This window comes from Protopterus annectens, chromosome 2.part0 (genome assembly GCF_019279795.1).
Source record: "Protopterus annectens isolate FY-2018-M chromosome 2.part0, PAN1.0, whole genome shotgun sequence".
In the NCBI taxonomy this organism is placed as follows: Eukaryota; Metazoa; Chordata; order Ceratodontiformes; family Protopteridae; genus Protopterus; species Protopterus annectens.
In genome coordinates, this window is record NC_056728.1 from 1327329709 (window position 1) to 1327344749 (window position 15041).

Consider the following 15041-nt stretch of genomic DNA (forward strand, 5'->3'; position numbering starts at 1 on the left):
AGAAGAAGCATGCAAGCATGACTCCACTTTTTCAAATAATCAAAAAAAGTGGTGATTTTAATAAGGTGGTAAGTTTCAAAAATTGCTAAACTATATACATAGATATGGAAAACATTTTCAATCTTAGCATCCATCTGGCCTCAATAATCATTTTTCAATTAAGCCTGTATTAAGGAGCAAGCAACAAATCTCATGAATATTTAATATTAAATTGTCTAAAAGCCATATGGTTTATTATCCTGGAGACCTGCATTTGACTCATGAAAACTTTTTTTAATCCAGTTTAATTATTTAGATTTCCTGGGAAGAAGTTTTTGTTTTCTATCTATGACAAAAGCGCATGTCAAAGACAAATGATTAGAAATGTTTGTTATGATATATTCAAGGTGTGCTGCTTGAACAGTAAATATTGTGAGATCTTTTGCGTGATTATTAAGGCGAGATGAGTAAGCACTCGGGCTATCTTCAGCACAAATTTTATGCAACTATTGTCTAGATATATTTTAACATGGTATCCATCTTTCGCAATATTTCTTTAAGGAGTATGAACAACCTGAAGGGACAATGCACTACGTAGGTGTAATAGACTGGGTGCATAGGAAGACTTCTTTTTACTTTCCATTCAGCAACAGATGCAGAAAATGTGCTTAAGCAATTAGTATGTGCAAGCAGCAATGTAAGCATCATGTTACTTACAATGTAGCAGAGAAAACATTTTGGTTCATAGGCAAGTGCTAGGCTAGCTGCCCTTGTTGGCCATTTATGTCTAGCCAGTTTCCTTTTTTGTGCTCGCATTAACCTATCTCATTTGGTTAGAGATTGGCCTTACCCATCCTACGGTCGATAAATAGAAGTTATGTCCTTACCATAACGTTCCATGTGGAGTGTTCATCTCGCCTTTGTTCTTACACATGGGTTCGGAGCCGATCCTCGGCTCCGGTCGCTTGCAAGCTCTGCATCGAGAAGAAGCTCGAGACAACCTAATACCCACAATCCCCCTCTGCCTTTACCTCAGATCTAGTTTGCAAGCAAACCAGTAGTCAGAGAGAGCACACTCATGCTTATATCACATATGCACAGAACTAAGAGTCTATATATATATATATATATATATATATATATATACATACACATATACACATATATATACATGTCAACTATATACATAACAACTGCAATGCAGAAGCAGAATGCCCCAGGCCAGGCACCAAACTGAACGTTCTTCCTAAGGGCGGGAGGGTGGGAATGTAAGAACAAAGGCGAGATGAACACTCCACATGGAACGTTATGGTAAGGACATAACTTCTATATGTGATAGTGTTCAATCTCGCCGTTTGTTCTTACACATGGGTAGCGTCCCTAGCTCCTTGTTCCTGAGGAACTCACGGAAGGACGTTCTTGAGCACAGTGGAACCAAAGGTTGCCCTGTCCCTAGAAACCTTGTCTACCTTATAATGAGAAATGAATGTATGTGGCTTAGACCAAGTAGCAGCCGCACAAATAGCGCCTAGTGGTAGGCGGCTGCATGAGCCAGGGATGTAGACACTGACCTTGTGGAATGTCATTTGGGTTTGTGCAAAAGAGTTTGATTTGAAGAATCATAGACATAGATGATACAATCAGTTAACCACTTAGAAAGAGTTCTTTTGGTAACCGCTACTCCTTTCCTGTTATCAGCAAAGGCTACAAAAAGTTGATCAGTTTTTCTGTGATCTTTTGTTCTATCCAAGTAAAACCTTAGCTGTCTGTGAACATCTAATTTGTGCAACATATACTCCATTTTATTGGAGTGATTCTTGAAGAAAGTGGGTAATTCAATGGACTGATTAATATTATTAATAGAGCAAACTTTAGGAAGGAAGGATGAATTAGTGCGAAGAGAAACTCTGTCAGAGTGAAAGATCAAATAAGGGTGCTTAATGGAGAGAGCTTGAAGTTCAGATACTCGCCTAGCGGATGTAATGGCTACCAAAAAGAGAGTCTTCCATGACAAAAATTTCAATGGGCAAGAGGAGGCTGGTTCAAAGGGGGGCAGCATTAACTTAGATAACAATAAGTTTAGACTCCAAGGTGACGGAGATCTAATTGGTGGTCTAATATGAAAAGCCCCTTTAAAAGGCTTTACAAAGTCTGTGGGCCATAACAGGAGCCCCACATTCTTCCACATGGAAATTAGAAATGGCAGCCAATTGAACTCTTAATGTGGCAGGAGAAGCACCCTGATGGAACAAGTCTGTTAAAAACTCTAATATTTTATTCAAAGGAGCTATAATAGGGTCCACTTGCTGTGTATTCGCCCAGAATACAAAGCGCTTCCATTTACTAGTATATGTTTCAGTAGTGGAAGCTTTATGAGAAGCCACTAATATATTCTGAACTGCAGGCGAAAGGAGATCAGATCTGGCTAAGTTGGGAATTGGAGCAGCCAAGCTGCTAGATGGAGGGACAAGAGCGAGGGGTGAGGAGCCCCTGACGAGTGAGTCAATAGATCTGGCTCTGGGTCCAGGATCCAGGGTCCCCGAATGCAGTGTGTCATGAGGAAGGGGAACCAAATTTGACGAGGCCAGAATGGGGCAATGAGGATTATTGTCCTGTGTAGGTTTTTGGCTTTCTGGAGAAACTTTGATATCAGGGGGAAGGGAGGAAATGCACAGGAGTCCCGGGGCCAATCGTGAATCAGTGCGTCCCTGGGGACTTCCCTGGAGGGGTAATAGGGCAAAGTAGCTCCTGCATTTGGCGTTCATTGGAGACGCAAACAGATCGCAGGAAGGCTGGCCCCACGTGCGAAAAATCTTTTTCGCAACTGAGTGTTTTAGGGACCACTCGTGCGGTAACAGAATTGCTTTGCTCAGCCTGTCGGCTATGACGTTGGATGACCCCGGGATGTGCGTTGCTATCAGAAAGCGACCCGTGGACTCCGCCCATTGCCAGATTCTCATGACCTCTCTGCATAGCTGATAGGACTTGGTTCCCCCTTGCTTGTTTATGTACCAGACTACCGACATGTTGTCCGTCTGAACTGCAATAGTTCCCAGAGGAAGAAGGGGAGCAAAGTGTTGCAATGCTAGAAACACTGCCCTCAACTCTAGAACATTGATGTGCAGATTGTACTCTAAATTGGTCCATTCGCCTTGGACTGTCTGTCCCTGAAAGATGCCCCCCCACCCTATCAGGGAAGCGTCCGTGGACACCGTAACTGTAGGCGTAGCACAAATGGTCTCCCCTTGGAAAGGTTGCACGTCTGAAGCCACCAGTTTAGCTGTGTTTTGCATGTGTTCATTATAAGAATCTCGTGTGTTAGAGGTAGTTGTTGGAACGACCATTGTGCAAACAGTAGCCATTGTAGGACTCTCATGTGCAGTCTTCCCAAGGGTATTGCAATAAGAGAAGCTGACTTGAGTCCCAAAACCTTCAGTACCAGTTTTGCTGGGGATTTCCTGGACAAGAGAAGAAGACGTATGTGAGTCTGAAGTGAAAGTATCCTTTCTGGAGGAAGTCTTAGAATTAACTGATGTGTATTTAATTCCGCTCCTATGAATAAGATACTCTGTGATGGCTGTAGTAAGGATTTTCCGAAGTTTACGGAAATTCCTAGATGAATACACAGCTGAAGAGTATAGTCTCTGGCCTGTACTAGTTGACGCTGGGTGGTGGCAGAAAGGAGCCAGTCGTCCAGATACGGAAACACCTGGAATCCTTGGCGTCTCAAGTGAGACGCTACCACTGCCATGCATTTGAAGACCCTGGGGGCTGAGGTCAGACCAAAGGGCAGGGCTCGAAACTGAAAATGACTGGCACCCAGCTGGAAGCGCAAATGATCTCTGGATGCCCTGGCCATTTTGATGTGGTAGTATGCATCCTTCAGATCTATTGAGCACATCCAGTCGTCCTTCTGTAAGAATGGAAGGATCGATTGAAGCGTGACCATTCGGAACTTTTCTTTCTTGACGAAGGTATTGAGGTCGCTTAGGTCCAGAATGGGCCTCCAGTCCCCTGTTTTCTTTGGAACTAAAAAAACCTTGAGTAAGTCCGAATCCTTTCTGGTCCGCTGGGACTGGTTGGATGACTCTTTTTCTAGCAGCTTTGAAATTTCTATAGCTGCTGGCTCTCACAGATGGGGCGGTACATCTGGGAGTCTTTTCTTTGGAATGGGATGGGATAGAAAAGGTATATTGTAACCTCTGGTAACCACGCTTTTTACCCACTTGTCTGTAGTTATGTTTTGCCAGGCCTGAGGGTATAAAGCTAAGCGACCCCCGACTGCCTCCAGAGCAGGACAGTCGGGCCTCCTCTCAGGAGTGCTGGAAGTGTATCCCTGTCACCTTGATTCTGCGGTCCCACTCTGCCGCCAGGGCGGCGTCTTCCACCTCTGCCCCCTCCTCTGCCTCTAGAAGGGGCATCACCCTGTGTGCCTGGGAAAGATCCTTGGGGTTTTCGAAACCACATTTTTCCACCACGTTGCCCTTTGGGGTATGGTCTGGTTGGGGTGGAAAAACGGACTCCGACAGCAGACAGAATCTTTCCCTCCTGCTCACACCGGGTAAGGGTCTCCTTTACTATGGGGCCAAAAAGAGTGGCACCGTCAAATGGGGCGTTAGTAAAGGAAGACTTGAAGGCTTCCGCAAATGAACATAAGCGCATCCAGGATTGTCTGCGGAGAGCAATCGCTGAAGCTGCTGCCCTACTCGAACCTTCGGCTGCGTAAGAGATCAGCCTCATGGACGAGTTCACAATGGATGTAAGGGTATTAAGTTGCGCTGTCACTTTCTCTGAGACAGCAGCATCTGTAGTACCCTGGAGGGTATCTCCCAACTCTTTGACTAGATCCCTCTGTAGTCGTGTAAAGTGGGTCAAATAGTTCAGGGATCGCATGGAAAAGCCGCTGAACTAAAAATGCGCTTCCCATACCTGTCCATAGTCCTAGAATCTTTATTAGGGGATGGACAGATGAGGAAGATTCCGACATCTCCTTTTCGTGGCTGCCACCACCATAGCGCCCACTGGAACTCCTTTTGTCAAGTAAGTCTTGTCCTGGGGTGCAGTGATATACTTATTGGGTTTCCTTGGGACTGGTTCCACTGTGTCAGGAGCCTCCACGCCTTCGAGCAATAAGTTCCATTAATTCATCAAGGGCGGAGTGACCCAGGAGGAGGAAGGGCGAGCACCAATGCCTTCAGCAAGACTGACTCATCCTCAGAAGGGGAGGGACTGCCAGTCACCTCTCTGTTTCAGGATCTCCAATATGTCAGAAAAGAGACATCTTCTGAAGGTGACTTAGGGACCCTTCTGACTCATCTAAGTCAGTATCGGATGTCAAGGATTCTTGTGGAGAATCTAAGTGTCTCCTCTTACACAATCTTTTCCTAGGGACTTCTTCGTGGGGAGCATCCAAGAAGCCTCCGAGGAAGAGGGGCACCTCCAGGGGTGGCTGAGACACCGGTGCTCGACGCTTGGATGTGGCCGTGGGTGCAGAGGAGGATAACGGCCCTTTATGGGGAGGAGAGGTTGCTTCTACTGATGTGGTTGTCTGGGTAGGCAACACCTTCCTCATTAGATCGAAGCCCCGGGTCCCGAGTCAAGAATCTCCCGGTTCAAGAAATGGGAAGAATCCCAAACAGGCACCGAAGGCATCGACCCGAGGACGGAGCCGAATCGATCCGCGCCGAGGCCCCGAGGGAAGAGTCGAACCGAAACGCCGGTTCGACTCTCGGCCCCGGAACCAAGGACAGATCGTCGGCTCGAGACTCGTACCGGTCCGACGAGTCGAGGTGAGAGGAACAGACCGAGAAAAGGACGGTTCTGGACCCGAGGGCTCCACAATCAGAAGATCAACCTCTTCCGGCTCCAAAGACTGGACAGGTCTCGGAGGAGGAATGGATGGAGACAATGGGAGGCCTTCAAGTTTCGACACCAACTGGGTGGAAACTGAAATAAGTTTGGATAGGGCCGAATGCTCCAATAACTTCTGCACCACACGATCCACATCGACATCGGAGAGCTTAGAAGAAGAACGGGTCGAAGGAACAAGAACAGGAGCCCAGCTCAACACAGTCGAGGGAGGGAGCTCCATCACCGGTTCCAAGACTCGAGGCTCAGGAACTGACACCAGTTGAACACTCGGCCCAAGTCTGTGGAACCGGTGATCTAACTTTACTGAAGAGCTCGGAGCCGATGACTTGGGCTCCGACGTCTTTGATTCCTTCGAGGATTTGGATGCCTGGTCTGAAGCATCCAGAGCCTCCTGAAAGGAAGGTTTTAATAACCCCCTGTCCATGAGTTTCCTGCGCCTATCTGTCATGACCCTCCCACTAAAAGAGTGACAAATTGAACAGTCCTCTTGTAAGTGGAGAGGGCCAAGGCAGTAGACACAGGAACTATGGTTGTCAGTAACTGACATTTTTTGGCCACACTGGCAACGTTTAAAGCCTGATTTAATTTTCTCAGACATCTTGCAGGTAAGAGAAAAAGTCAAGTCCAGTATAAGAGACAAATCCAATAGAAAAAAGTCGAATCCGATGTATATGTCAGTCCGGTTGTCAAATTTAAGTAAGGGGTGGTAGGCCCCGAAAAACTCTAACCAGTTAAATAAACTTAACGGTACCGAGAAATTCTACCTACACACACATACACTATGTCAACCAAAAGGTACTTTTAGAACAAATTTTTCTAAAATATAACAAAATTAAAGTTATATCTTATCTCAAGTTGCTCGAGCTAGATCCCAGCGATGCGAACGCAGCAGCGGCAAACTAGATCTGAGGTAAAGGCAGAGGGGGATTGTGGGTATTAGGTTGTCTTGAGCTTCTTCTCGATGCAGAGCTTGCAAGCAGCCGACAAGGAGCCGAGGATCGGCTCCGAACCCATGTGTAAGAACAAACGGCGAGATTGAACACTATCACATTTATATATTATCCCTAATGAGAGTAAATAGAATCATACCGTAGAGAATTTCAGGGAACCCATGCATGGGATAAAGCATTTAGGAGCTGCCTCTGTCCATCAGTAGTACAGGGGGCAGTCTACCAGACTGCATTTTGTATGTCAGAGAAAGTGAAGAAACTGATTAGCAGAACATTTCTGAAATGCTCTATAAGATTAAAGATGGCCGCAGTAGTTAATAAAGTCTGCTAGACACAATTAATACAACAGTTAAAGGTCAGGGTTATTGGCTAAAAAAAGACTGGGTACTATTCAAAGTTATAGACAGTGAAGCAGGACAGTTATCTAGTACATCAGTGATTATATCCCTCAATAATTCATAAAGAGTAATCAATGGGGAAAGTTCACATACGCGATTTGCTCAACTATGTAAGCACTATAGCCTATGCAGACAGCACACATGCAACCCCCCCAAATCCTACATAATTCAATACGTCCGTACCACTAGAGTACCGGCTAAACCCAATGGGACCCTGCTAGCATGATGATCAGCATATAGTGCAGAGTGTTGACCACACCCATCAGTAGGGCTTCATTACTGTAAATGCTTCATATTATATATTTACTGATAACACAGATGCTTAACATAATTCTGGTTACTACAGGGAGCAGGAAAGTGCACAGAAATTGCTGACTGATCTTAAACTAAAGTCAAATCATGACAATTCTATCAGTACATATCGCTGCCTGCACATTGTGGTTTCGAAATAGCAGTATGCTATCAGGGGAAACTTATATAAATAAAGGGAATGGGAGACATCTCATCTGAGCTTTGGTAAAAGAAAAAGCCAGTTACCAGCTGGCAATTCTGAAGGTCAGCAGTTTCTAGGATGGCATCAAACAAAGCAAATCTTGGTATGTTAACTACTGGAAATCCAAAGAATGTGAGAATGTAGGACAAAAACTTAGGAAATGGTAAATGGATTTTATTCCACAATCCCATTTAGATAGCACCTTGATATATGACTCTATATTACTTGACATGGCTGACTGAGCCACCATATACAGTTTGGGCCAAGATATAAGGCCCAGGATTCACAGGGAACAGACTCATTCTTTGGTACCTAAACAGTACTGATAAAACAGCAGAACACATTGATTTTACACATGAAATTTTGTGGAGAGCAAAGATCACTACAGTGGCTGTTAAAAAGTCCAACATTGGCAGTGACCTTGCTGCTAGTAAAAACACAATTTTACACTATCTGTTGTGAGTGCACAAGAAAGCACTGAATGTGGCATAACAAATTTATATTAACTGGTACACACAATACATACAAAATGAAAGACACAGGAACTTAACCTCAGTCTGAAGGAAAGGAAAACTAGCTATAGTTAACCTTACCAGGGCCGTGTATGGGATGAGCAGGTGTATACACAATGAAGTGAAGGAGAGTACTTTTATCACTGTTAGTGTGCAAAAAGTACAGTTTTGTACCTACCATAAATGTAGATGTTCGAGGATCTACATTGCTGCAGTCATAACCTGTGGGTAGTCCGCTGTCCTCGGTCGGCCCGAATACCAAAGAGCTAGTCTGGCGTCGGTCATTGTCGCTCAGAGCTGACGTCAGTACGTAGTAGTAAGCGCATGACCGACGCCATATCCTCAGTCTTTCTTGCCCCAGATGTCAGAAGGCCTAGAAACGAAAGGCCAGAGCCAAAATAGTAAACACCCAACAACCACCAGTGTGGAAATAAAGAGTATCCCCAAAAAGAAACACAGCAACCCCAAACTATAGAGGGGAAGGAGGGAGGGAAAATAGGACTGCAGCAATGTAGATCCTCGAACATCTACATTTATGGTAGGTACAAAACTGTACTATGTTCTTCGTCTCACATTGCTGCAGTCATAACCTGTGGGCAGAATCCCAAAGCAAAGGAAAAGGGAGGCTGGCAAACTAAATGGCATTAGGAGCTGCTAACATGCCCTGTAAAACTGCAGTGGCAAACCCAGCCCTGGACTTGGAATAAAGAGGGAGATGGTAATGCTTAGTGAAAGTGTGTACTGAACTCCAAGTAGCTGCCTCCAAAATATCCTTAGTAGCTACACCCCTCAAAAAAGCAGTAGATGTGGCAGTAGCCCTAGTAGAATGAGGTCTGATCCCAGCAGGAACATTCTTCCCATGATGAGAATAACAAAAAGCAATACATTGACCAATCCACTTTGAAATAGTCTGTTTTGAAACAGTTTTCCCTTGTGAACCCAAAGCAAAAGAAACAAATAACTGTTGAGTCTGTCTGAACTCCTTAGTTCTGCTCAAATAGTAACGTAACTGCCTGTGGATATCCAAAGAATGCAAGACTTTTTCCCCCTTATTTTGGGGATCAGCATAAAAGTAGGCAAATGAATAGACTGGTTCAAGGCCACATTAGAAATCACTTTAGGCATAAAAGTAGGATTAGTGCGCAAAGAAACTCTATCCTTATGGAATATCAGAAAGGGTTCAACTGCCATGAGTGCCTGCAATTCAGATACCCTTCCAGAAGAAGTAATGGCCAACAAAAAAGCAGTCTTCCAAGACAAAAACTTCAACTCGGACGTAGCTGCAGGTTCAAAAGGAGGTAAAGTAAGCTTCTCCAACACAAAATTGAGATCCCAGGAAGGAGTAGGAGCTCTACGTGGGGGTCTTATATTTTTTGCCCCTCTAAGAAATTGTTAGAACAAAGGGTGAGAAAATAAAGGAGGGTCACAATTATAGTGAGCAGAAATGGCTGCAGCATGAACCTTCACAGAAGAGAATGACAAACCCTTGTCCAGTAATTCAGTAAGATACTGTAGTGCAAAACTCAAATTAGGTACTGAAACATCAAAGCCCTTTGCTGTGCTCCAAAGAAAAAATCTCTTCCATTTATCAGCATAAACTTTTCGAGTACTAGGCCGCCTGGCTTCCAAAATGACATTTAAAACTTGCTGAGGAAGCTGAGACCCCCCTGGCTCTAAAACAGAATACGCCAGGCTGTTAGGTGCAGGGACTGCACCCTGACATTGAGAAAATGATTGTTTGACTGGGACAACAAATGAGGAATCTGAGGCAAAGGCCAAGGAGGCTCCTGAATTAAACTCCTCAGCAGAGGATACCAATGCTGACGTGGCCAATCTGGTGCTATTAGAATCATGCAAGGCTTGTCCCGCCTGACTTTCAAGAGTACCTTGGGAAGAAGAGGCAGAGGGGGGTAAACATAGACGTGAAGGTTGTTCCAACTGAAAGATAGAGCATCCACTTTCCAAGCATTTGGGTGGAACATCTTTGTGCAAAATTTTGGCAGTTGAAAATTCAGTGGAGAAGCGAACAGATCTATGTCTGGAGTTCCCCAAGCCACGGTCAATTGTTTGAATACCTGAGGATCCAGTTTCCACTCGTGGGGATCTACAATTTGCCTGCTCAATACATCTGCTAGGGAGTTCTGTGCTCCTGGCAGAAATCGTGCTTGAAGACTGATTTGCAAACTCAGAGCAGTCTCCCACAAAATCATTGCTTGTCTGCACAGAGGGTAAGAATGAGTTCCCCCCTGCTTGTTGATGTACCACATGACTGTTGTGTTGTCTGTCTGAATCAACACCTGTCCTGGCTGAAGTAGGTCCTTGAAGGCCATCAAAGCAAATTGGACTGCTAACATTTCCTTCATGTTGATATGCAAATGTAGTAGTTTGGGAGGCCACATGTCTTGTATCCATTTCCCATTGAAGTGTGCTCCCCAAGCCAAGTCCGAGGCATCCGTCGTTAGGATCTGACTCGCCTCTGGTCAGGCCACAGAGAGTCCCTTGTTTAGGTGACATTCCTGAGCCCACCACAAGAATTCCTTCTGGATGCACGGTATAATCCGAATGACAGTGTCTAAATCGTGGCAGTGTTGAGTCCACACACTTTTGAGATACCATTGTAGCTTCATCATGTGCAGTTTGGCATTGCGAAGTACTAGAATGCAAGATGCCATGAACCCCAAGGCTTGAAGGACTGTCCTTGCAGTCAGCCTGGACATTACTGATAACTGCTGGAAGTATAGATGAAGAGTCCTTTGTTTGTCCGAGGTCAGAAATGCCATCTGAGAAGTTGTGTTCAGTCTCACACCCAGAAAGCACATGTCCTGAGAGGGCACTAGACTGGACTTTATTTCGTTCACAGAATACCCTAGGCACCTTAAAACTGCCATTACATACTGTAGATGTTGAAGTAACTTGTCTTTGTCTTGAGCAAGAATCAGGCAATCGTCCAGATAAGGATAAATTTGTATTCCTCTCTGTCTGAAGAAAGCAATTACAGGAGCCAGAACTTTTGTGAATACCCTGGGCGCAGTAGATAAACCAAAGGGCAATGCAGAGAACTGATAATGAGAAGTACCAGCCCGAAATCTCAGGAATCTCCTGCAGCTGGGCCTGATAGGGATGTGAAGATAGGCCTCTTTGAGATCCAGGGTTACCATCCAGTGATCTTTGCCTAGCATAGGCAGAAGTTGTTGCAATGTTAACATCTTGAACTTTGGAATGTCTAGGTAGGTATTGAGAATGGACAAATCCAGAATCGGCCTCCAAGTGCTTCCTTTCTTTGGCACTAGGAATAGACGGGAATAAAATCCTAGGCCTATTTCTGACGGAGGGACCACCTGAATTGCCCCCATCTTGAAAAGCAAAGAAATTTGTTCCTGAGCCTCCAGCCGTTGCTGGGGAGGCACATCCGGCATGCCTTGGAAAGGAGGAAAAGTGTGAAAATAAAACTTGTAACCTCGATTTATTATATCCAACACCCATTTGTCCTGGGTGACCAAATGCCAATTTTGTTTGAAAAGTCCCAACTTTCCTCCTAGAGGAGCTGCCAGTAAAGAAGGGTCTGGCAGCTGAAGATACAGGTCATTGGGTCTGTTTACGAAAGGGCTGACCCCTGCCCTCACCAGAAGACTGAGCAGGAGAACTCCAAGTCCTAGGTCTGAAAGAACCCTGAGCGTGAGCCCTGCCTCTACCACGTCTAGACCTGCCCTTAGACTGATAGTCTGAAGAAGGATAAGACCATCCTCTAGCAGGCCAATTCCTACTAAACTTAGGGGGCTGCACCTGCAGAAAATCCTTGACCGTCTGCATAGACTTAGCCTTATCTTCCATCTTTTTCAAAACTGATTCCACAGGAGGACCAAAAAGTACTTCAGATTGAAGAGGAGCATCCAAAATCCAAGCTTTAACATGCTCTGACAAATTTTGATCTTTAAGCCAGGCGTGTCTACGAATAACTGAACCTGTAGCCGCCACCCTGGAAGAAGCCTGAAGAGCATCGAAACCACACTGCAAAGAATGTTTGCCAACTTGATCTGATGCATGAACCAACTCCTGGAGCTCCTTACACTCTATACCCTCAGATAAAGCATCCACCTTAGATTTCAATTGGCCTAACAAAAAGTTCTGATACTTCAGCATATGAAATTGGCAATTCAAAGCCCTCATAGCTAACGTAGAGGAGGTGTACACTTTTTTCCCCCACCTATCTAACGCTCTGGAATCTTTATCCAAAGGAACTGGATTCTTAGCCACAGAAGCCCTAACACCCTTCGGACCTTGAATAATAGTTTCCGGATCAGCTCTAGGACTCCTGTACAAATACTTATGAGCTTCTGGAACTCTGTAATATCTGTCTGGCTTAACCGGGGCAGGAGGCAAAGAATCAGGATTAAGGGAAGATTCAGAGAAAACATCCTGAACAACATCTAAGACAGGAGGAATAGCCAAGGGCCTATGCTGAGGCAAAAACAAAAATTCCCTAAGCCTTTTCCGAGAATCTGAAAAATCCTGACCTTCCCACTTGAAATGTTCCCTCATGGAATGTAAGGTCTCAGAAAAAGAAAAATCCTCTGGAGGGGAAGCAGAAGGACAGGAGTCCTCTGCATCTGAATCTGAATAGGAAGGGAAATCCTGAATTTCTTCAGCTGAGGAATCAGAGTAGTCTGAAGAATGATCCATTCCCTCTAAATCTACCTCCACCCTAGGCCTCTTCTCTGGGGGGGGCATAGAACCCCTGATCAAAGTAATCAAGTCCTCTGCCATTTTCAACATATGCTTTTTAGGAACAGGGGCTGGAGAGCAAGAACTATGACCAGGGCCAACAAGACCAGGTTTGGCCTGAGCATGGCCTTTAGCCACTGAAGTAGAAGGCCTAATAACCTTTTGTAAGGATGGAACCACAGACACCTGAGAAGCACCCTCAGCCTGGCCTACCTCCTGAGAGGCCAACTCCTGCAAAAGTAAAGGTTCCCCCTGGGATTCAGCCGAACCCTCTGCAGGATCCACAGATTCAACCGTAGGTTCTGTAGAACCGGCGTCCGTAACGGACGACTCATCTGGTTTAGACCTCAAAGATTTGTCTTTACGCTTTTTAGCGGTAGCGGGCGTCGGAGGATCCGACGGCATGTTATAATTACACCGCCACGAAAACAAGCCTGGCACAATCTAATCTCCATTTAATGGTGCGCTTATTAAATCTAGCACAAAAGCGACACCCGACCACGTCGTGCTCAGGCCCTAAGCAAGGAATACAGAAAGAATGATAATCCCTATGAGGTATCTGTTTCCCACAAGAAATGCAATTATTAACTTTTTCTGACATCCGGATAACTGAGGCAAGAAAAGACAAAAATTTCCCCAACGGGGTACTTAGCCCAACTTGGTCTTCGGTCTGAAACTCGATAAATGAAAATTTCAGAACGCCGAACGGCACTTGCAAACGCTGCTTCTGCTTCGGATCACGCGGCAAGAAAGACTGAGGATATGGCGTCGGTCATGCGCTTAAGTACTACTACATACTGACGTCAGCTCTGAGCGACAATGACAGACGCCAGACTAGCTCTTTGGTATTCGGGCCGACCAAGGACAGCGGACTACCCACAGGTTATGACTGCAGCAATGTGAGACGAAGAACATCTGTAAGTTACTTTATGCCAGCCAATTTCCTAGTTTATATCACCTTCAAAAACTGAAGCTACCACAAAACATAAAAGTAACAAGTCTCTATTACAAACAACAGTGTATGAATAGCCATGCTTGTACTTGTGAGGCAGCGGAGCTGCCAGCAAGCTGCAAAAGTAGAAATCAGTCAGTACCAGTTTATCACACACACGTATATGTAAACAAACTAACCTGGGAAAAGGCTAGAACAGCAGTTTAAAGAAGCATCACTAAGTTCCTGTATCACAGTTCACTACATCTACAGTCTTTGAACAGACCTCATTTTACTATATCAAAAATAGCTGGTTATTAAAGAAAACAAAATGGATGAGACAGAAATGAGCATGAGAAAACAAAGGAGTGCTCCAACCAACATGTTGGTGTGCACCTGCTAGTAGTGTGGGAACTATAAGATCAGCAGTAACAGCATCCCAACTGCTCACTTTTACATAAAGTGCAGTAATTTAAACACTTCATTGTACATTTTCTTGATTTGATCCAGTTTTGCTTGCGTTCAGCTTCATACGAAATGGGGAAATGCTTCAAATTGAGGCAATTTGGTCAGTGGTGCATCATTTCTTACGGGAGGGACAGAAATGTTTTTATTTATACAGTACCCTTTCTGGTGAAAATGAAAAATATTTCCACTAATCAGCATACTTAATTTGTGAATTCAGAGCCTTAGTCAAAGAAGTATCAAGAAATGAGTAAGTAAGGCACATTTTCCTCATGTATTTAAACCAGAGAGGTGACTGAAAATAAGTCTATTTTGTATATCACCTCAGCAATAGGTTTTTGTAAAATATTTTTCAGGTCACCTTTGTGGTTTATATACGTATATATTTTTTTGGTCTATATTACATTATCGAAGTTTCAAAACTTCGAATCTAAAATGGTTGACACCATATAATCGAAGTGTTGAAACATTGAAAATGTAATAAAGCACAGCAACCTACAAAAACAAAACATTTAAACGCTCAAAGCAGGGGGACAAGCCCCCTGCAACCCCCACACCCCCCTACTTAAATATACTAACTCCGAGATCGCACTACAGTGCAGAAAAGGGAAATCTTCCCTTTCCGTGCTGTATGGAGATCTCTGTTAAAAGATTCAAAGTTTCAAGACTTCGATCATATGGTGTCGACCATATCAGATTTGAAGTTTTGAAACTTCGATC

At 44.5% G+C, this 15041-nt stretch overlaps 1 protein-coding gene across 3 annotated transcripts in view; it reads right to left on the bottom strand.

The window, feature by feature from the left end:
• ATP8A1 (ATPase phospholipid transporting 8A1) overlaps window positions 1-15041 on the bottom strand; it is a 3191789-nt gene that overhangs the window by 2765609 nt on the left and 411139 nt on the right. The window lies entirely within an intron of this gene.